This window comes from Ambystoma mexicanum, chromosome 13 (assembly GCF_040938575.1).
Source record: "Ambystoma mexicanum isolate Mex_15411 chromosome 13, UKY_AmexF1_1, whole genome shotgun sequence".
NCBI lineage: Eukaryota > Metazoa > Chordata > Amphibia > Caudata > Ambystomatidae > Ambystoma > Ambystoma mexicanum.
The window spans coordinates 214,871,412-214,893,635 of NC_090938.1; the positions used below are offsets into that span (position 1 = coordinate 214,871,412).

At 48.7% G+C, this 22,224-nt stretch overlaps 1 protein-coding gene across 3 annotated transcripts in view; it reads right to left on the reverse strand.

Moving 5' to 3' along the window:
- LOC138521104 (uncharacterized) overlaps window positions 1–22,224 on the reverse strand; it is a 211,430-nt gene that overhangs the window by 157,523 nt on the left and 31,683 nt on the right. The window contains exon 2 of one of the 3 annotated variants that reach the window (XR_011282938.1): window positions 13,298–13,511. The exons of the other annotated variants lie outside the window; for them this stretch is intronic. The gene's annotated coding sequence lies outside the window, so the exon portion shown is untranslated. The remainder of the gene's footprint in view (window positions 1–13,297; window positions 13,512–22,224) is intronic. 3 annotated transcript variants of the gene reach the window in all.

The following is a 22,224-nucleotide window of genomic DNA, read 5'->3' on the forward strand; positions in this document are numbered from 1 at the left end:
CAGTGACCTGGATTTCCCCCAACAGGGACCCAATCTCTATTAGATCCCCTTGGATGGCCCCGGTTTTGGCCAGCTGATCAGCTAAGTCATTTCCAGTTTTGTCTGGTCCCTCTACCTTGGAATGACCCTTGATCTTTTTCCAGTAGATGGCCATCCCCTTCGATGTGACTAGAACACCAATATTTTGGATTAACTTCCCATGTTTCAGGGGTTTGTTATTAGCACATAACATGCCTCTGGTTTTCCAATTAACCAGGTGCTCCACGAACCGGTTCCGTACATAATCTGTGATTATGACCAGTTTGTGGAGTTGATGTTGGACAGCAGTGAGGATGGCTTGATGCACAGCCATCAATTCTGCCACCTGACTACTTTGGGGACCAATTTTGTATCCAGCGGAGGATTCTGGGGACTCATTCACCCATGCATTCCCTACGCCGGCCACCAGTTCTTTCTCCCCGTTGTTGTCAACATGGTAAGAGCATCCATCCACATAGACAGTGGGTATTCCCTCACACTTGTCTTCTTCAAAGACTTGGTGTGGGGAATTAAGCTATGCCTTCATTTTGTCCTTGATTTTTAGACTTTCGTCCTTGAGACAGTTTTCCCTGGCACAATCATGCAAGCCAGCCAGACCTTGCGCGAGGGGACTCTTCTTGTTTTGGCCATATCTGACCTCCACAGGAAAGCCTTGCATTGACAGAATCCGGGAAGTAATTCGGGAATTACTCACATTTCCGGGCCGGATTCTGTAACTTTGAAGATATTGCAGAGGCTGGTGTGGAGTCTCCACTATGATGTGTTCCCCCTGGATAAACGGGCGGTAATTCTTCAATGCCCACACTGTTGCCAGGAGTGCCTTCTCACAATCGTTGAATTATTCCTCCACAGAGGATAAAGTTTTGCTCGCATAGGAGATTACTTTATTGACCTTGTCATGCTTTTGGTATAATACTGCCGACAAGCACGTATTAGAGAACCCTGTCTCCAGGAAGAACTCCTTGTTTCTGACAGGGTAAGCTAGGCAAGGCGCTTGTGAGAGGCTTCTCTTGAGTTGTCTTACTGCCTCGGATTGTTCTGGACCCCATTCCCACTTGACACTCCCCTTCAGGAGATGAATCAGGGGTCTAGTGATCTCTGCGTTGCCCTCAATGAACTTTCTGCTGTAATTAGTCAGTCCAAGGAGGCTCCTTAGTTCCCGCAGAGTTGTGGGATCCTTCAGTTTATGGAGTGCTTCCACTTTCTTTTCTTGGGGACAGAGACCCTGAGGAGTAATCTCATGCCCTAAGAAATTAACAAGGGTTCTACACCACTGTGCTTTCTGAAAGGAAAGTTTTGCTCCGGCGGCCCTCAACTGTGTCAGAACATAACGGATCTCCGCTATGTGTTGCTCCACAGATGAACTTTTGATGAGGACATCATCTACATAAGCCAGGTTACCCCTGGCACCCAGGTCGGGCATGGCCTTATGTAGGAAAATGTTGAATTAATTGCCGAAGTTGAGGTATCCGAAGGGAGTCTGGGTCCATGTGTACTGCTGGCCCCCAAAGGTAAAAGCCAGTTTGTATTGGTCCTCCCTACTGACAGGCACGGTCCAGTATCCATTGGTCAGGTCTATTGCTGTGAATACCTGTGACCCCTGAATCTGGGCCAGCCCTTGGTCAATGTAGGGCAGAGGCCATCGGGAAGTATGGACCCATTTGTTGAGCTCCCTAAGGTCAGTGCAGAGTCTCCACTGGCCGTTTGGCTTCAATATTCCCAGCACCGGATTATTGAAGGTGCTGTGTACTGGACGGATTATTCCCCGGGACTCAAGGTTCTTAATTATTTCAGTCGGGGACTCCATGGATGAGAGAGGCAAACGATATTGCTTCACAAACACTGGAGTCATTCTAGGGTCCGTGGGAATTGTTGTTGTGTGGATGTCGGTGCAACCACAGTCATATGAGTCTACCGCAAAGAGATCTTGGAAATCCAAGAAAACTTGTTTCAACTTTTGCTTCTGTTCCAGAGTCACACAGGCATCAGCTAGGTTGACTCTCTCTTCCACCATCTGCCTGAAGCCTGGAAAGACTTCTGGTTTGGCTATCTCAGCGGCCTCCTCCAGCTGCGTGGAGAAGTCCCTGGTCAGAGTGCTGATTTGGACCGGAGGCTTCAGGTGGGAAAGGCAGCCCTCATGGACCTGGAAAATCACCTCATCCCTCCTGGAGTCACAAGTCACATCTTCCTTACCATAAGGGCAAGAAGTGTACACCAGGAAGTTCCCCCCATGCCGGGTGAAAATCCTGTCTGGTGTTGTATTGTCATCACTGTCACTGTCAAAACAGTCCTTGGGGATTTGTTCTAACAGTTCATTTCCTAAATCAATGGAGAAATGTCGGTCATCAACCGCCATTCCAATAATGGTGCCTGCGGCTAGAGTAATACTCTTTAAGTCGCTGTTATCCACCTCTATTGGAATGGTGTCATGTTCTATGTTGACTAATGGTGTTGGGTTTACCCCTAACCCTTGCTGTTGGAGAGAAGCATTTAGATGAATATAAGCATCAGGGTTTTTCAATTTTTTTCCTCTTTTAACTTTCACTTCTAGGGTGAATTGTCGGGTCCTTTCTGGGATGGTGACTTCCTCTTTAATCTGAATTTCAACTGCATAAGAAAGCAATTGAGCTGACCTAAATGCTTTTTCTGGATCATCAATGCCCATGGGATTATCCGCTAATCGGGACCAAGCTTTGAAGTTTATTAGGTCCAAACTAATGGCAAAGCGATTGAGAATGTCACTGCCTAAGTAAAAGGCGGCAGTGACGTCTCGCACGACCCAACAATTATGGACTATGCTCTTGTTGCCAATGGAGATTTTGAGCATACACCTGCTTGGCAGGAGATGTTTCGAATTGGGTGTTTCCAGATCCATTTCCCATTTGTCTATCAGTGTGAATGGGGGAATGGCTGGATCTTTTGGGAGTTGGCGGAACATGGCTTCGCTGATGAAGCTCTTACCGTTGTTCACATACACGCGAGCGAGAACAGAGTCCTTCCCATCATTTAACTGAACAGGGATGAACAAATGATCTCTAATTTGCTGAATATCAGCCAGGCTCTGAGCTGATTTCACATCTTTCTGGACTATAGGAGTGGGAGTGTCTGATTGTGGATTGGTAAAGAATTTCAGAGTGTTTCCTTCCAGTGTGGAATACCACCTTAAACTGGAAGGAAGGTTGATTTTCAGAAATAGAGAGGACCCCCCATCACCAGTCTGTTGTCCTACTGCTATTAGTGTCATGTCTGGAATTTGGTTGTTCTGGAAGTGAAATTCTACTTGGTCAGATTTTTGTTCAACCATGTGGCAGGTGCCATTTAAACTAACATGGTTGACACTCTGTCTTAATTTTATTGGTCGGCTAGTCTGGGTCCGGAGGACCTTGTTTACACAATCTCTTAGGGGTGACAATCTTCTCAGGAGGTCGTTCCCTAGTAAACAAGGGGTGCCCTCTGGAGTCACTACTATGACCGGGTGTTTCAACCTGTGACGCCCAATTTTAATGTCCAAATCTGCCGTCCCCTCGATGGGAATTTCCTTCCCGTCAAAGTTCTGGAGTTGTCCAGGAAGAGAGGTGAGAGGAATACGATAATTCTCTCCCCTTCCTAAATTCAGTTCATCAAAGGCCCTTCTGGACAGAAGGGTAGCTTGCGATCCAGTGTCCACCAGCGCTGAAATTGTACCCTGCCCCTGTACTTGTACCGGGGCATAATATCTTCCCTCCTTCTCCTCAAGGGGGCACAGATAATGCACATTTTTGGACAACTGGTGGGCCAATTTTCTGGTTTTGTACATTGCAAGAGAAGAGATTTGGGCAAAATTCTATGGAGAGTCTCGGGAATCTGAAAGAAAAAGTTGGCAACTGGAGATCAGAGCCATTGTGGGTTCTGGGCCGCCCCCCCTTTTTGGAGGCAGTCATCAGGATGGGTTTGACCCATGGGATTTTGGTATTGTTGGTTCTGGGGTAGAATGATGGGCGGCGACAGCTCAATCCCCACTTCTACCCAGTCTGTTGATTCGGTTTTAGGTTTCCCTGGTTCCGGTTCTGGGCCGCCCCAGCCTTTTGGGAGGCAGTCACCAGGATGGGTTTGAACCAGGGTTTTTTGGTTTTGTTGGTTCTGGGATAGGATGATGGGCGGGGACAGCTCAATACCCACACCTACCCAGTCTGGATTGGAATCTCTTGGGACCCATTTTTCCTTGGGAGGAGTTCCCCCATCTCTGAAGGAGAAGATCCTTTTCCTAGGATCCTCTGAGGATCCCTCTCCCTCAAATTGGAAGACCTGTATCTCCTCCACAAAGTGGGTCTGTTTGGGTCCTTTGTTTCTCCTACCTCTTCTCTGCTCCTTGGGTGGCAGACTTTCAGGGATAGGAGATTTTGTTTCCGGTTCCTGGTTTTCCAGGGGCTGTTTCCAAGTTGGGAAGGAAGCTTCCTCCAAGGCTTTACACCCCCCTTCCCTTTGTGCCTCCTCCCTGGGAACCAGTGGGTTATCGGGGTGCTGCCCCCGTCATTGTTCTGGAGCACCAGGCCCAGAGTTTGGGGCATTCTGCGGTGGCATGCTCATCTGAGGGTTCTGTTGAGCCCTCAGTATGTGACCCAGATCCCGTGCCATATTTTGGACCTGGCGCTCAAGTTGTGAAACCCGCTCAGGCTGATACGGTGCTCTATTTTCTCCCCATGGCTGATCCCAGGAAGGGTAGCTATCCCTTCTCTGGTAATACTCCGGATTGGGAAGATTTGGGTACCCCTCCACCCTTGGCCTCCCCTCTCTTGGATTAGGTTGTCTGGGCTCAGGGAATTGGGGAAAGAAGGATGGATGGTTTTGGGGTTGGAAATTGGGTGGATACCTGGGGAAAAAGTCTGTCCAGGATTTGGTGAGTTTCTGCCCTCCTGGAGGAAGTTAGGAGGGAAGTTCCCTGGGTCAGGTGCTTGGCTGGATCCCCCCCCTTGGGCTGGAGGAGTCCACACATAACCCAGGATGGGTCGGTTTTTCTTGTAGCGGGGACTTACATAATCAGGGGAGCGGGGGACCCCATTTGTGGGACTACCTCCTCGACTCCCTGTCTGTGACTGGCCCGAGGGCCTTCTGGGCTGTGAATTATTTGGTGCAGGCAGGTTTTTAGGCCCCCCCATCTCCAAGTCTAAAACGGGGGCAACCTTTACCTCCGCCACCTTGGCAGCAGCAGGGGTGCTGTTGGTTTTGGGGTTTTTCTGCGCATTACTTTTATTTTCTATGGGCTTCTGCACCTCATAGATCCGGGTAGCCTGTTCAATGACCCAGTCTAGTGACCTGTTGTGTGATCGCCTGCAACCATACATTTTGGTCCTGTTCAGACCATTCACCTCTGACACACAGTTTATGTAAGAGGTGCTCCCTAGCTATCTTCATATCTACCAAGGTCGTCATTCTGGAATTTGAGTTCCTTCCTGACTTACAGAAGTTTGTATTTTATTTTGCAAAACAGACCATTTCCTTAGAGCGTTCCTTTGAGGAGTGCTTTCACAGTGTAAAACAGAGTGGTGATCTAACCGGATATGTGTATCCGGTCAGTTGACACACTGTATTAAGCTGCACAAGTGGTAAATCTAATCCAGAATATCCCGGCTACGAGCCCCCACTCTGTAAGTGACTCCAATCAAGCAATCCCACTAAGTCAGTGCCTTGTCTGGGATGCCCAAGGAAAGCCCTTATTTATGTATTTTTATGGCAAGTTATAATCTGGATGATGAACCCTTGTATAACACCCCTCTCTTAGAATCCCCCTTGACCCCACTGAGCCAAGAAGTAGGCTTGTTTTGCAAATTTAAAAGGTTTATTTGAAAAAATTAAACTATATATATATATCACACTTTTATAATAAATTAATAATTGATATCACACTTATGAATATAATGTTGATCAACAGTGGGTAATCTGACACTAGCACACTTCTTTACAATCAATGAGGAGTTCGAATAGGATGGATAAGGCAGCGAAAATACTTTTATGGTTTCAAGGGAAAAGCAATGAGGAATAAAAGGCAGTACGGAAATAACTTGATATGGCTTCAACAAAAGACAATGGGCCTCATTACGACCCTTGCGGAAATGGAAAAATGATGGCGGAAATGCAATACCGCCATCGAACACCGCTCGTTGCGATCATGACCCGTCACCGTAAAGTACGATGCCATTAGCGACACCGCAGTGAACGGCAACGCTAACTGCACCAAGTACGCGCACGCGCGCCTTGCAAAACCGGAATCACCGCCATGGCGCAACGGTACGCGAATTCTGACCCTAGCGGACATGTACTGAACGCCATCAAGCACGTCGTAAAGTACCATTCCGCCATGGCGAGAAATACGGCAACGCGAACCAACCGTAAATGGCCCACTGAGTGCCTGTACTCCACTCCCTGGCCTCATTGCACAACTCCTGGCAGGCGCAATGTACTCACACTATGCAACCAGTGAAATCCACAATTCACCCATGCATGCCAACGTAGAAAAGCATGCAGGGGCTCAAAGCGCCCCGTGAGTGGGCATCCATGTACGGCATGTCACCATAGCCGTACTGACGCAGCACAGGCATGTGAAGGTACAATACATCAAAATGAAAATCAAGAACACATGACACAAAACAACAGTAGTCCCCCATCGCTTGCCACCAGCGCAAGGCAACATCCAAAACAGCATCCTGAGGGGGATTGCACCAGCCCTGTACTCATGCCAGTAAACAAACCAACCATCAGCAGAAGCATGTACCACACAAGTCGGCAGAGTGACTGAGCAGCCAGGCACATCCCAAGAGGGGCCGATGGGAGCTGCAGGGCACAGATGGCATCAATACAGAAGCTATTCCAATGGACATGACCCCAGTCCCCCTCCAACAAACGCACGCAAACACAGTCACCTGTGACCAGCCACATTCTGAACAACCCATCATTCCACCAATCGACCTGGCTGACAGGCACCAGTCGGCCAAAAGCCAATCCCCCGCCCCTGAACAGCACATCATGTAAACAGTCACAATGGCAGCCCCTATCCGTGACCATACTGTGCTACGTAGGCAAACGCGGCCAGTACTGTACCACGCAACTCAACTCAGAAGGCGGAACACAATGCAGATCATCACGCAATACATACCGCCACAAAGCGAAATTCGCCACATCACCTGCAAAGAACAACGCAACACGACAAATATCGGAATACAATTTAAATGCACATCCAAATGACAAAGGCCCCACAGCAATTTGCAAAATACCACCAAAACAACCATCATCACCGAGGGCTGCATCTGCAATAATTGACCGGCTTCCACTTGTGTGACGCCCTGTACCATCATGGCACACAGGGCCTACATCAACGTTCCAAAAGGCACCATGGAAGCGGCAAGAACCGCAGGTCCGTCCCATGAGGCAGGCACTAGTCGAGCTGAAAGGCCGAAATGTTGCACCTAGCCACCAGTACAGCGTAAGGGCATGTGGCCCATTGGCGATCGTCCCATATGATCGAAATGGTGCTCCACTGATTCACCCGAAGCTGCAGGAGTCGAGAGTAAAAACCATCTGGAGGAGTGGCGTAGAGATGGCATCTGCAATAGGGCAGGAGATACCTGTCACCCAAAAGAAACACAAATCAACCGATTGCATTACGGGACTCATGATGCATTACAATCTTCATTCAACACACCAAATCCACACCCATATGCATGCTAGCCCACTCCAAAGGAATATACACACCCCTAAATCAGTATCGAATCATAACGAAACCAATCGAGCTAAATACACCATTGTCAACGTCGGTTACTGTGCATGCGTCCGTCAAGATAGAACCCATGACATGGGATTAGTAACGTGCCTAGACACAAGTGTATGAAGGCGCGTCGAGACAGGGAGGATCCGACAAGGGCAGATAGACGTATGTCCCACTATGGCAGCCTTGCATCACATAACGCAGGGGAAGGGGAGTGAATCAAAAAACCCATGTACATGGCAGACCCTAAACGGAATCATCAGTCCATGCATCCACACATCATTCCCTCATCCCGCAATGAAAACGCATGAATATTCACTCACATAATATGTGAAACTTCCATCGCGTCTGTGCGTAATGCAGTCCGCAAAAACCACTGTGCCCCTGGCCGGATCTGTAGTGTTGTGAGGCAAGATGGATTTGGGAACGTCCTGCCTTATCGTCCACTACGCTGTTGCGCATCCCATTCAATTCATATCATTCATTGCCTGCTCGTTATGGGCCATGTCCCAAGGACATACTACAATAGAACGTTACATTTCCAGCCAGACCTGTGGGCGTATCCTCGCCGCTACTTCAAAACCCAAAATGCTGGCCTTCGAATTCCTCACTTGCAACATTACGTCGAAAAGGCTTCTGTGAACGCTTGCATTCACAATTACATCAATGTAGTGCGGCTGTGTGTCATGATGCTAACTGGCTGCAATCACAAATGGCACGCCACGCCCGTCGGTGAAGTACGTTACTGTGCTGCATGAGGGTCGGCCATCGATCGAGCCCTACATACCACTGACTCTTCACAGGTATGGAAGCGGCTGCAATCATAGCATGTGTAACAATGGGAGCATAGCATGAAAATCAGTCAAAGTACATCACACTGCCATCGGGATTTGATACATGATTCAAATCCCAAGATGCCATGCGGCCAAATTCTGCCTTACGTGCGGGACGTGCTCGGCCAGAAGGGATTGCATCTGCCACAGATTCATTCAATCAGCACAGGTGGAGGCCATACAGGCCGACAGCACATATATTGCAGACCCAAACCCCTCCCACAACCACTCCCACTCCAAAATGCTACCGGCAGGACTAGCGATGTTGGGCCTGGGGTACCAGATAGCACTGCAAGTGCTACAACTACAAGAAGACGACGAACAACAACAGGTACAACAACCGGGCGCACAGGGGAGACGGAGGAGAAGGAGGAGGAGGAGGGCAAGGCAGGGTCAGCAAGGCCCACAAGCACTGCCACTACCACCACGCAGGCGGCCCGCAATCCCACGCCTCCGAGCCGATCCGTTCAACCTCACTGCTGAGCAGATCCACACCCTCTACCGTTTGGACCGGGACACCATAATCGCCATTGTGGACATGACACATGCTGACCTCGTGAGCATGATAGATAGCCCAACCGCCATCCCACCCCTACTGAAGGTGGTGTCTGCACTCCACTTCCTGGCCACAGGCACCTACCAGCACACAGTGGGACAGTTGCATGGCATTTCACAGCCACTGTTCTCACGGACACTCTTCCAAGTGCACGATGCCCTCCTGAAGCACGCCGACGACCACATCACACTACCACGCACGTACCAGGAGATTACCAACGCTAAAGTGGGATTCCATGCACTTGGCGGCATCCCGGGTTGCATTGGTGCCATCGACTGCACCCATGTAGAATTGGTTGTCCCACATGCCATGGAGGTCCAGTACCGCAACCGGAAACAATTTCATTCAATCAATGTGCAAATGGTGTGTGACTCCAACAAGATCTTTACGCATTGTTGTGCCAGATTTCCAGGATCTACCCATGATTCTATGGTCCTGAGGAACACAAGAATACCACGCTACATGGAGCGACACGCAGGGCACAGATCCTGGCTACTCGGTGAGTCTCATTCCATGCATGACATCGTGGCCCATTTGATGCGTCAATGACCTTGCAGGGGGGGGGGGGCTACTTAGCACTATCATTCCACTGACACCCTTAATTCGTCTCATACAGGTGATGCCGGGTATCCACTGAAGAGATGGCTCCTTACACCAATCCGGAACCCACAGAACGAGCATGAGGAGGACTACAACCATGCCCACTCACGTACCCGTGTGGTCATTGAACAGGCATTCGGCCTACTGAAGGCTCGTTTCCGCAGCCTCAGCAGGTCTGGCGGGGCACTCATGTACAGCCATGAGAAGGTTTCTAAGATGGTCATGGCATGTGTCATGCTGCACAACATGTGCATACGTAGGAATGTGCCCATGCCCCCTGACGCTGTACTGCATGCACCTGAAGATGATGATGGTGATGAGGGTGGGGATGTGGAGGCACCTCAAGGAGTCCATGAGGCACAGGATGTACGTGCAATCCGACAGAGCATCATAGATGCATGCTTCTAGCAACCACGCATGGTGCCTATTACACGGAAAGGGGACCTGTGGCACTGTGTGTGTGTAGTACAGGCACATTGTGGACTGTACGCCTATGAAGGCCTCGTACGCAAATATCAATGTCCACACATGTCATTGGATGATAATGAGGTGCTGTATTGTTGATGTGATTTGATTTATACACCCTATGGACCCGCCACCCAGTGAAGCCCAACACACCCACTCCACCCTACTACCTCCCCCCCCAACACCAGTGTCCAAATATGCATGCTGTCCGTGGGTAGACGCTATTGCAAGCCCCCTCTACGGGTATCAGGGGCACCCCTGCCCGTGGAGCGCAGGTTCCTGCCAGATCTGCGTTGGGGGCTGCCCTGGACGGAACTTGCCACGGATGATGTCTCTGCCTGCTCGCGTCCATGCATGTCTCTGAGGGTTTGTGAGAGCTCCGAGAGCACACGGCGCACAGCAGCAAGTTCAGCACAAACGTCTTTGGACGTCGCATGCAGTTCCCCCCTCAGGCTCTCGGTGCTTTTCTCCATTTGTGCTCTCAGGCTCTCGGTGCTTCTCTCCATTTCTCCCCTGAGGCTCTCACTACTTTTCTCTATCTGTGCCCTGAGTGTCTCGGTGGATGTTTCCATGGCTGCCCTGGAACCCCCGCATTCATTTGCATGGTCCTTGAGTAGCGTGGACGCTTCCTGCTGTTGCTCGATCAGCAGGTCGAGGGACTGTTGCCTCTGCTGGGCCATGGACATTTGCGGTGGTGTGACAGGGGGGCTGCTCAACACATGTTGCCTTGGCACAGGACTTGTGGGGGTTGGCCAGTCGTCGTCTTCAGGGTGCCCCTGCGTGGTTTCGTCATGGTGTAGGGGATGGAACATGCAGGGGGATTGGGAAAGGTCATGGATGGTACCTACGTCGCCAGCACTGTTTTCCGTGTCGGAGCATGCTGGCATGACAGCTGTGTCACCTATGGTGCTGCTACCACCAGAGGCAGTGCCATCAGATACGTTCTTTGGGGGGACCTGTGGTGCTGGGGTTGTGGACTTGCTGGCTGCTGGGGTGCCTGTTGCAGTCCCCTCCAGTGTGCTGCCACTTGATTCCTGCTGCTGCCGTGTCTTGATCCTTGCACCTGAGGTGGAGGCTCTTGGGACGTTGGTCCTGGCCCTCTTTGCAGGCGTGCTGGTAGGGGTGTCCTGCAGCTCGTCGTTGGTATCGGACCCTGTGGTGGAGTAAAGAGGGGCGAGCGTTAGTTATGGGTCTGTCGGATTTGGAATGGCAACGTATCAAATGCATTGGGGTGGTACATGTGGCTGATTTGGGACTGGGCCTTGGAGGTGGTCTCATTTTCGTGTGGATTGAGGATGCATTCATTTGGCTGCCTGCAGTTAGGGGGTGCATGCTGCACATGTAGGGGTTGTTTATGGCTTCTTGATTGATTTGTTTGTTCATTCTGACTTTTAGAGGGCGCTGTCAGGGCAAAGTATGTATTGCACTATGGGGTCACATGGTACTGCACATGTTCGTGGTTTGTGGATTTCGCATTGTTTCTCTTGGCCAACCTACCTGATTCTCCGGATGTCGGCACTCCTTTCTCCATCCCTCCGACTCCCTCTATGCTCTCCATTCCTATGGTGGAGGCGCAGATTTCCTCCCAGGGGGTCAACTTGATGGGCGACTCTGAACCCCCCCCGGTAGCTGTGGCGATGTTCCTGTTCGCAGAAAGTATGCTGCGTACGCGGATCCGCAGGTCGTCCCACCGCTTGCGACATTGCTGTGGCGTGCGGGGTGTTGTCCCCACCGCACTTACGCGCTGTGCCACCAGGGCCCATATGGCCTTCTTGTTGGCAAGGGCCGTCCTGGTCATTTGACTGGAGAAGACGACGGCGGAATTTTCCTGGAGGGTCTCGGTGAGCACCGTCAGTTCCTCTCGGGAGAAGTGTACCTGCCGCTTGCGGTCACACGCTTTCTTGGCTACCTTTCCCATATTTATTTTTTTAGCTGGGGTTGCTAACGGGTTGGGATGTGTGTCAGGGTCGGATTTTTTATGGTTGTGTTGGGATTCGGATTTTATAGTTGTGCGGCGTGCTGTTTCCCGTTCCGGCCACATGCTTTTACTTCCGTTTCCGTATATTTACGGTGGCCGTAATTTGCGGTGCACGCTCGTTACGGTTACCGCTCATTACGGTGACCGCTAAGATGGGTGGCGGTATTGCACCTGGTGCAGCGTACGGCGGCGGTAAGGGCCGTTTTGGGGTCATTTCCGCCATCGCAGCCTTTCGGATTCCGCCATGGCGTAATGCTCGTGCCCGATGGGTCGTGATTGGCCGCACTTTGCTCCTTCGTGCAATGGCGGAAACGCTATTTACGCTGTTGCGGTCCGGTCAGTCACTTTCCGCCAGGGTCGTAATGAGGCCCAATGTAATCACTTTTCCTTGACAATTCACCCCCCCCATGCAATGTAAGAAATGGAAGGAGAGCACACAGTCTTCAAGACTCCCAACAAAATGCAATACGAAATGCACTTCCCCCCAGCAAGCTTAGAGGAAAACAGGTAGAAGTTGTAACACAGGCCCAAAATGCTTTGAATGTGATGACAATGAAGTGAGAAATGTGCTAAAAATGCTTTTAATTCCCTCTAGAGGTTCACGGTGGGTGATATCCAGTTTATATTAGTGCAGGCTAACTTTAGCAATGCTCTATGAGTAACCAGCAGGTTAAAACGAATTTTAGCAAAGGAAAGCAAGGAGCTGCTGATTTTTATACGTGGCTGAAATTGTGTAAAATGTCAAATCGCGGCAAATTTAATCGCGTGTTTCGAGCATAATTACGGAGGCCCTCTAAGAAGTAGCAAGTCGTTTCTAGGTTCATTGGAAAGCCTGGAATCTTAGCTTTAAGATAAAAGTTGAATTTCGCTCCTAGCACAAACGGTTCCGGAGATACGGACGATTTTGTGAAGGTAGTTTTTCGGATTTGAAATTTAAAACGTTCAAATGACAGGTGACAGTTTTCAGCTTTAAAAAGGACAGAATGACACACACAATTCCTATGAGGTAGTTCTAAATAGGTTAAAATAGTTTTAATTAGATTATTTTAAACTAAGAGATTGGTCTGGCACAGTCCTAGAGTACTCACACTATCTTTGGACAGGAATGGGCCTCGTCATGGATCGGGTCAGGATTGGCTGGACTTCTGCTAGCGGTCTGGTCTCTGGTTCTGCTCTCAGCACTGCCCAGCACCCAGTCCTAGTCTCTCTGGATCTCTGGTCTCTCTGGATCTCTGGTCTCTCTGGATCTCTGGTCTCTGGAGGTTGATGTATTTGAAGTCTGGAGTCTCCCGGCAAAGCGTCCTGCAAGAAAGTGGAAAGTGAATGTCCCTACCTGTCCTGCACTGTCTGCTTTTGTGTGTTTAGAAAGTGGGTGTGTGCGTGGCATAACTGAGCCTGCCCCTCTCTACTTGTCATTGGCCCAATTCTCCCCTCTCCCATGATTGGGGGAAGGAAATGGATTGTCATCATGATGAGGTCTGTTTATGGGTCAGAGGATCCTCCCCTGGTAAATTTGCCCACAATTGATTCAAATACATATTTCCCAGATACACAAGTGGTTGACATTACATGTACATATTACAGATGAATTAAGACAGGTCTCTGATCAAGCCCCATGTTCCTGCGAGCTGGGATTCAGAAATAACACATTTTGCGCTTTTTGGTCGGTTTACCAAAAATTACACAAATGTGCGCAAGGAGTATGGACATTAATTGATGAAGTGTAAGATTTTTAACATGCAGACATTTGGAGTAAGACCCTATTTTCCGCTAGCAACCCCCCAGAATACACCACAGGGTCCTAACACCTCTTAAAACGTGCACAGAAAAATCACAAGAATAATAATATTACTTATATAATTCTGACAAGTCCGTACTATGAATTATCCATCTTTTTAAAATTATGCTCTGGCCCAGATGGCTGTGGTTTAGGTTCCAAAGCACATGGGGGAAGCTTCTGTCTGTCCCCGCCTCCAGCTCAGGTGGCTCCCAGAGGCACTGCCCCTCCCAGTTTCTCCTAAGAGGAAGCCATTTTACGACCCCCCCCCCCAATATAACATTTGCCTGAGTCCAGAACAGGGCTTTGTTCAACTTCCTGCAGTCCCCAGGTACCCCTCCCTTAATTCAATCAGAGAGGTGTGATCTCCTTTTGGTGTGGGCAGCAGGATGCAGCCAGGCCTGGGAAGAGTTGTTGAGCCAGTTCCACTCCCGTCGGGGGTAGTTCTCAGGCAGAATTCAATTTCTTTAAGTCAAGCTTCAGCTAAATGTCCTGTTTGTTCCCAGTTTAAATCAAACTTACAATTTTTACACATGCAGCTAGAATGCTGATTCTAAGTTCAAAACCATGACATTTAACAGTTGCAAACTATGTGACACTCAAAAGTAGGTCACTCATTTAATTTAAACATTTCGATTTTAGTGGTTTTAAATCCAATTTCAATTAAGCTGCTGACATCCACAGTTCAGCCAGTTTTGTTATAAACATTGTTTTGGGCTCTTCATCTTCCCAGATTTTGTATTCACACAACACTTCATTCTGCCAGATGTCTGCTGGTGTTCAGTAAGATTTTTGAATATCCTGCAATGTTCGAAATAGGCACTTTGAGCTTGCATTCAGGAAAACAAAGGTGATTTTAAGGCGCTTTTGGTCTAACAACACTGTTATTTTTCCTTTGACACCACCTTTCACCCCTGGCGCTTCCGGTCCATCATGCTGGCACTGGTGGGTGGCAGGTTAGACAACCATTTTGGTGTGCGCACAACCGCACGGTTTTCCTGGTTCTGGGATGGAATGATGGGCGGCGACAGCTCATCCCCACATCCACCCAGTCTATTGATTTAGTTTTGTTCTGGGATAGAATGATGGGCAGCGACAGCTCATCGCCACATCTACCCCGTCTAATAATTCAACATGGGTCAAAACCCTTGACAATCTGTTGAGAGATAAAAGCAGCACTAGTAACCAAGGAAGAGACATGCTCATGCATTTCTTCACCAAAAACAGTACTTGTATTGTGGCAGTCAGTTATTGCTCTTGATGGTGGTGTGAGTGGAAGGTGCATTTGAAGACCGTTCACCACCTCGTGGGGTGTGAGGTGGTGGTTCAACCCTGGTATGTTTCTTAACTCAAACAAGGCCAAAGGGAGGCAGTACAGCCAACTCTTTTTGGTTGTTTGTTGGATCTTTGCTATTTCTTCTTTTAGGAGGCCGTTGAGGCGTTCGCAGACGTCATTTGCTTGTGGGTGATACGCACATGCAAACTTATGTTTAATTCCCAAGAGGGCAGTTACATGCTGGAACAATTCATTGGCAAAGTGGGGGCCATTGTCTGACCGCAGCACTTCGCATACCCCCCACCTCGGGAACACCTCCCTCACCAAGAATTTAGCTGCTCTGAACGCATCTGCATGAGAGCATGGACCTGCCTGGATCCACCTTGAGAGTGGGCACACTACTACAATAATGTATCTGTAACCTTGACATATATTGATCATGTCAACGTAGTCAATGTGTAGGTGCAGAAAGGGTCCTTCAGGCCATGGTATTGTACGTTTGATCACTTGCAGCGTGCGACAGCCGTGAATTGCTCGCATGTGAGGCAGTTGCTAATGAAATTTGCAACATGTGAGTTTAGCTCGGGGCAGAACCATGATTCTTTTATCCGTGCAGCAATTACTTCTTTCCCTGTGTGCGTGGGGCAGTGTAATTGGGTCAGGGCAGTGTAATTGGGTCAGAGCTATTTTCAATAGGGCCAGGGGCATCACAACGTTCCCTGTATTATTCTGTCGCCATAATGCATCTGTGGGGGACATGGTGCATCCTCTTTTGACCCACAGTTCCTTCTCTGCCATTGGTGCTGCTGCTTGTAGGTCCATAATCTGTGTCTCTGGGATGTGTGTGTACCCATCATTCATCAACATCTGTCTTACCCCGCCCCCTTATCTTTTTGTTTTACTGGTACAGGGTCCATGTCTCACCTGCTGTTTCATTACCTCTGATATTGGGTCCTCACCATTAGTGTGTGCTTGACACTTCACCAGTGCTACCTCTTCCGGGTAGTTAATTACTTCAATTAGTTCAGCCAGTAGGAGAGTATGTTGTACTGAAGTACCATCTGCTCTTCTGAATCCTCTTCTTTGCCATTTTATTAATCCTGAGTGTACTGTTGATGTAACATATGCACTGTCAGAGTATATAGTTACTCTTTTCTCATTGCTTTCTTCTAAGGACAAAATGAGCGCTACTAGCTCTGCTGCTGGCGCTGAATAGTGTTGTGGTAATTTGACGCATTTTACTGGAATGTGGGTCCAGTCTTCCCTCAATCGTACTACTCCTGCTCCTGTCCTTCTTATCCCATCTCTTTGATCAATTGTTGATGACCCATCTATGTACATTATCTCTCCCCCCTCTAGGGCATTTTCTTCCACTTTCCTGGTACATGAGTACATTTCAATTGCCTGTGTGCAGCCATGTTCATGCTCTCCATTTTCCACTTCTTCTGCTATAAACCATGCTGGGTTAAGATTACTGCCCCTTACTATTTTCAGCTCTGGTCTGGAGAGTATAATCTTGTACCTGTAGCTCTTTGAGTGCTCAGTAAGAGGGCATGCTCCACGTACAGTGTATTGGGGCATCCCGGTGATTGAGGAGGACCTTTCTACCGCAAATGCCACTGCAGCTAGGCTCTGTTCGCATGGGAAGTGACCCATCATTACAGGATCCATATGGTCACTGTAAAATGCCACTGGTTTGTGTCCCATGCTTGTCTTTTGTGTTAGTACTGCTTTCATTACTACAGTATCACAATGTGAGAATATGTAGAATTGCTCTTCATAGTTGGGGGTATCTAGTACCGGTGCAGTTGAAATGGCGTGTTTTAATTCATTGAATGCCTCTGTCATTTCTCTTGTCCATCCCAACCTCCTCGCCCCCCTCTGTGTTTCTCTAAGGGCCTCGAGCAGTGGTCCTATTTATGAGCTGTAGTCAAAGACCCATGCTCTGCAGTAGTTGCATAGGCCCAGGAATTGCTGCAGTTCTCTTACTGTCTGCGGCTGTGGTGTATTTGTAATTGCTTGTGCCCTTTGTGACGCAATGTTCCTTCCCTTTTGTGAAATGATCTGCCTGATATAAAGCACTTGTTCTTGACAGTACGGCAGTTTCCCTTGTCAACCTTGTATCCTTTCTCAGCCAGCACTGTGAGCATCTTTACAGAGTCACTCCTACACTTCTCCTCAGTGGTGCTGCAGATGATGATGTCATCTACATATTGCAGCACCGTGCTTTCCATCTCTATGTTTCCTATATCCATTGTATTACTCTGTTAAAGATGGATGGTGACTCGCAGTATGGTGGCTGGGTTAGCGCCGATTGGGTACTCTGCCTCTACATTGTGATTGAGAGGTCTCAAATCTTGCATGAAACGCTAGGACCCTCCCTTTGCCTTGCACACAGGATACACTGCAGTGTTGCATGGTGACTCTGATGGTACCAATATTCCTCTATCCACTAAGGCAGTTATTGTTTCATAGATCCCTTCATCAGCTTCTTTAGATAGTGGGTACTGATTCACCCTGGACAGCATTGCACCTTTCTTTAGCTTTATTTGTACTCCTCCAATGCTTTCGATGCAGCCTATGTCATATGGACTAGTGGTCCATAGAGAGGCGGGTACAGCTGCTAAATATTCCTCATAGAAAGGTACTTGGGTAGGGGTGGGTACTTCTAGTACCATTGCCATTTTTTGTGCTACCTCCTTGTATATCACTCTCAACCAGATATAGACGCTCATCTGGAACACCATCGCCCCATCTCCGGCTTCATCCGGGTACAGCTCCTCATCTGATACCTGCGTTAGCCTGTATCCTGCTGATAGTGCTATTACTGATCGCCATGCTTTCCCTTCCCCATCCTGGGCGTGGCAATGTAGTCTGTGGTTGCCACAATACCCTCTATGTCCACTGATATTATTTCCCCTTCCTCCTCATTAGTGGGTGTTTCTGGTCTGAAAAGGTATGCTGCTGGTCTCCTCCACACCTTGCCCTCAATTCCTGGTAGCTATGCTATTGCCATGTCTGTTCCATATTGGAAGAGATCCCCGTCCACTGGTTCTGCCCTCGCCACTGTTTTGCCACAGTAAGCCTGAAGTATGTGTTGTGCTGTGAGCATGTGTATGCCTGGTGAGTCGCACACAATTCCCTTGTCAGTGAAGGATATAGTCATGTTCAGTCTGCTCATAATGTCTCTCCCGAGTATGTTTACTGGCGATTGATTTGAGTATAGCACGGCAGAGATAAGTCGTGTTCTCCAACATATAAGGAGATGTTATCAGTAAAAGGAACCAGCCCTCGAGCCCCAGAGAATCCTTGAGTGTGCATGGCTTCGCCTGACAAGTTAAACTTCCCTTCCCTAATACAGGACCTAGTGGCCCCTGTGTCAACTAGAAAAGAAAATGTTTTGATACCTATCGCCACCTTTATGCGTGGTTCCTACGCAGTGTTAGGAATTATCGATAGGATGGGGCACATCAAGGACGTCTGTGGGCTGTCCTATTGCGGGTATAGGGACTGTCCGCTCCCTGTGTATGGGTTGTGACCCAATATTGTCACCCTCCCCAACTGTGTCTGTTGTATTGGTGTGTCTGCGGGTAGTAATTTATTGTCCTGTAGCTGTGTGAGCTGTTGTAGTGTCTGGACGTGTTGTTGTTGTGTTGTGGCCACTTGCTGTTGTGCCTGTTGTTGTGCTGGTTGGTACTGCACTTGTGGTTGTTGTGCCGTGTATGTTTGTAGTTGCTGCTGAGGTGGTGCTTGTTGTTGTGTTTGTGTTTCTGTGACCTGTTGTGGCTGTTGTTGTTGATAGAGTTGCTATCCCCCATTGTAACCCTGTTGCCCTTGCTCTCCCCACCCTGCTTGTGCCGGTCTTGCTCTGCACGTGCGTGATATGTGTCCTACCAGCCCACATGTCTAGCACGTTGGCGGCTCCCGTGCTTGCTACATGTATCCTCCAGAGCTATCTAGGTACCCCTGATGTCCATATTGGTTGTGCCCACGGAAACTTCCTCCTTGCTGTGGTGCTGCTGGTTCAAATCCACTCCCTCTCACTGGCCCACCCCTTCCCCTGTAGTTGTTTGTGTACCCATTTCCCATTTGCGTGTATCCACCCCCCATCTGTGTGGTGTATTGGTGTTGGGCTGTGTTTGGCTGAGGTGGTGGCATTTGCTGTGTCGTCATTTGTGCTTGCTGTAGTGCTGCTGTTTGTTGTTGTGTAGTGTCTGGTGCTGGAGGGACCCGGGCAGGGCCTGTTATTAGCACACCTTCCATGGCATATTTGGACAATTTTTTTTGTTTTGGACCAATTTTGCCTCCTCTGCCTTTCTGTCTTCCTCTTTCTGTTTCATCTTTTCCTGCCAAAGCCTACAATGGTGTACTATTGTCAGCTGTATCTCCGCCCATGCCTTTGCTTCCATTCCCACCAATTTCTTTAATTGTCTCTGTACTTGTTCTGGGAGGCCCTGTATCAGTATGTGGCAAAAAATTGCTAGTGTTTTGTCCCACGGTTCCCGCGTTTCCTGGCGCCACTTCTTCTGAATTTCCTGGATGTAATCAACAGGATATTCATTCTCACGCATTTTGCGTGACGTTATTTCCCCTATGTCTGAAGTGCCTGGATATTGCACCCTCAGTGCCTGCCGTAGCGCGTGTCTGCAATCTGAAAATGGCACCCCATCATGTGACGTGTCACTTATAGTCACCCCTGGGAATCCTGCCCTCTTCCAAATGTCATCTGCTGCATCACCAAGTATGGAAATAAACAGCCCTTTCACATCTCCTACTGCTAGTTTTAGTCCTGCAGTTTGTTTTTCCTTTTCAAATATCCATTTCCCAGCCCCACCACTCAACAATGAAAGCCTGCATTTAATGTTTTCTTTGTCTGCATGTTTCAATGGGACATATTGTGGCCTTGCTCCCCCTCTCTCTAGTAATGGCATTAGTGTGTACTCCTTTACCTCCCCTGGCGTTCGTCTGTGCGGAGATGTGTGCGTGTTTTCGCTCTCCTCTTCCATGTAAGAAAGTTCTTCAAAAAAGTCGGCAATGTGTTGTGCTACTCTATTACCTCCTATGCTCTTATGCCTTCTCTGGTGACCCACTTGACCCTTCTTGTGTGTAGTAGCTGATTCTTCCATTCTGCGTACTGGGAGGTCTCTGAGTCTATTAACATATGGCGTGTGTTGTGCTGGCGGTGTCAGTGACCATGGTGTTCTTTCTTTTAGTTGTCTTTTGTTCTCCCTCCCTGTGTTTTCTTCTTCTCGTGTCTCACATTCCCACGATGACCTGCAGTCTGTGCGTGTTATGCATAATTTACTTAGCCTTTCCCACTTCCATCACTCCGTCCTCGGCAAGATCCCTCTTCCTCCTCACTGTAAAATCCATCTGAGAATGTCAACCTTGTGGTTGGGTGTTTTCCCCCCACTGTTACAGTCTCTAAGTCTATGTCTGTGTACTAACCTGTCTTCTCTGTGCCCCTCTGTGCCGGTGTTATCTTTACCTCCTTATTGCCACAAGCGTATGTCTTGGCCCCATGTTCCTTACGTGTCTCTCTTAGTGCTGTGTTGCTTTGCTTGTTCACTTCATCACCTACCTCCACTCTTGCCCTGCAAAGTTCGTTCATTATTGCGTCGCTTACCTGTTCTAGTACCCTTGCCTCTTCCTCCTTGTTGCTCCATATTCCGCCCTCCCTTGCCAGAATGCTTTCTATAATTCTCCCTTCCTCGTACTTTCGTGCGCTCTCCGATATAATCTTCTTCCTCCATAATCCTATTTCCCTGTCATTTTCTTCTTGTTCCTTTTCTTTCCTCCTGACCTTCCACTGCTCCATTCGTGCCACTCTTTCTGCAATCCCCCTTATGAGGTCCTCTTCTCGTTTCCTTCGTTCTTCCGCTTGCTGTTTTAATCCCGCCTTGTCCTCCTTACCTTCTTTCCTCTTCACCTTTCTTTCCCGCTCTTCCTGCTCGAGCTGTCTAATCAACACGCTCCGCGCTTCCTTCAGCTCTGCTAAATTCGCCTCCAGCACTTCCTCTTCTTCCTGTGTCATTCTTCCCTCCTCCTTTGTACTTACCTCGCACCCTCTATGTGTGTATTTTGTCTCTTCTTTACCTACCTTCGTTACCACTTCTTCATCTTCCCCTGATAACGTCCCTCGAAGCTTCAGTAACACCTGCGCTGCCATTCATCTGGTCCTATACTTGCTAAGTCTATTTGTGCCTTTTTTACGCCTCCAGTGCTTACCTGTGTTGTTTTCGTGTCTGCTGCACTCCTCGCACCCATCCCCTTTTGGTAGCTGACTGCTGGTGCGTATGGTGGTGGGCTGTATGTAGGGTTGGAGTATCCTTCAGCTGATATTAACTGTGATCGTGTTGCTTCTCTCAACTCTCTCATTGGATACAGCTCTTCTGTTTCTTTCTTTACTTCTTTAGTTATGGGTGTTTCTCCCTCACCTTCTTTTTTTACCTCTGCAACTGGGAATGATCCTTCTGATTCTTCCTCACTTTCCTCAGCATTGGGGGGAGCTTGGGGCACGCTGCACCCACCCTCCCCGCTCACCTTCTCCTCCTTTACTCCCTGCACGGTGAACATCCCTAGTACCCCTAGTGCGCACCCCTGAAACATTTTCCAGAGGTCGAAAACTTCTAGGTGGCTAGCTAACTTCTTCCCCTTATATGTGTTATGTAGCTACGCTAGCAGTGAATGTTGGGCGCACATGTCAAAACTGCTGTTGGGCGGCCATGGTAGCTCACAGTAGCTCACAGTAGCTCACAAAGTGGCTTACCTCATGGAAAATAATGTGCGCACAACAGCCACCAGTTCCGCACATAGAGAAAAATAATTAAAGGGAACATTGGTCAGGTGGTACGCTTGGGTCGTCCCTAATAGTTGCTGCAAGAGAATTGTTACAAGGGGACAATTAGTGATTGGCTAAACTATAGTGGCTTCAATGGTGAGCCCTTCGTATTCAGATTGGG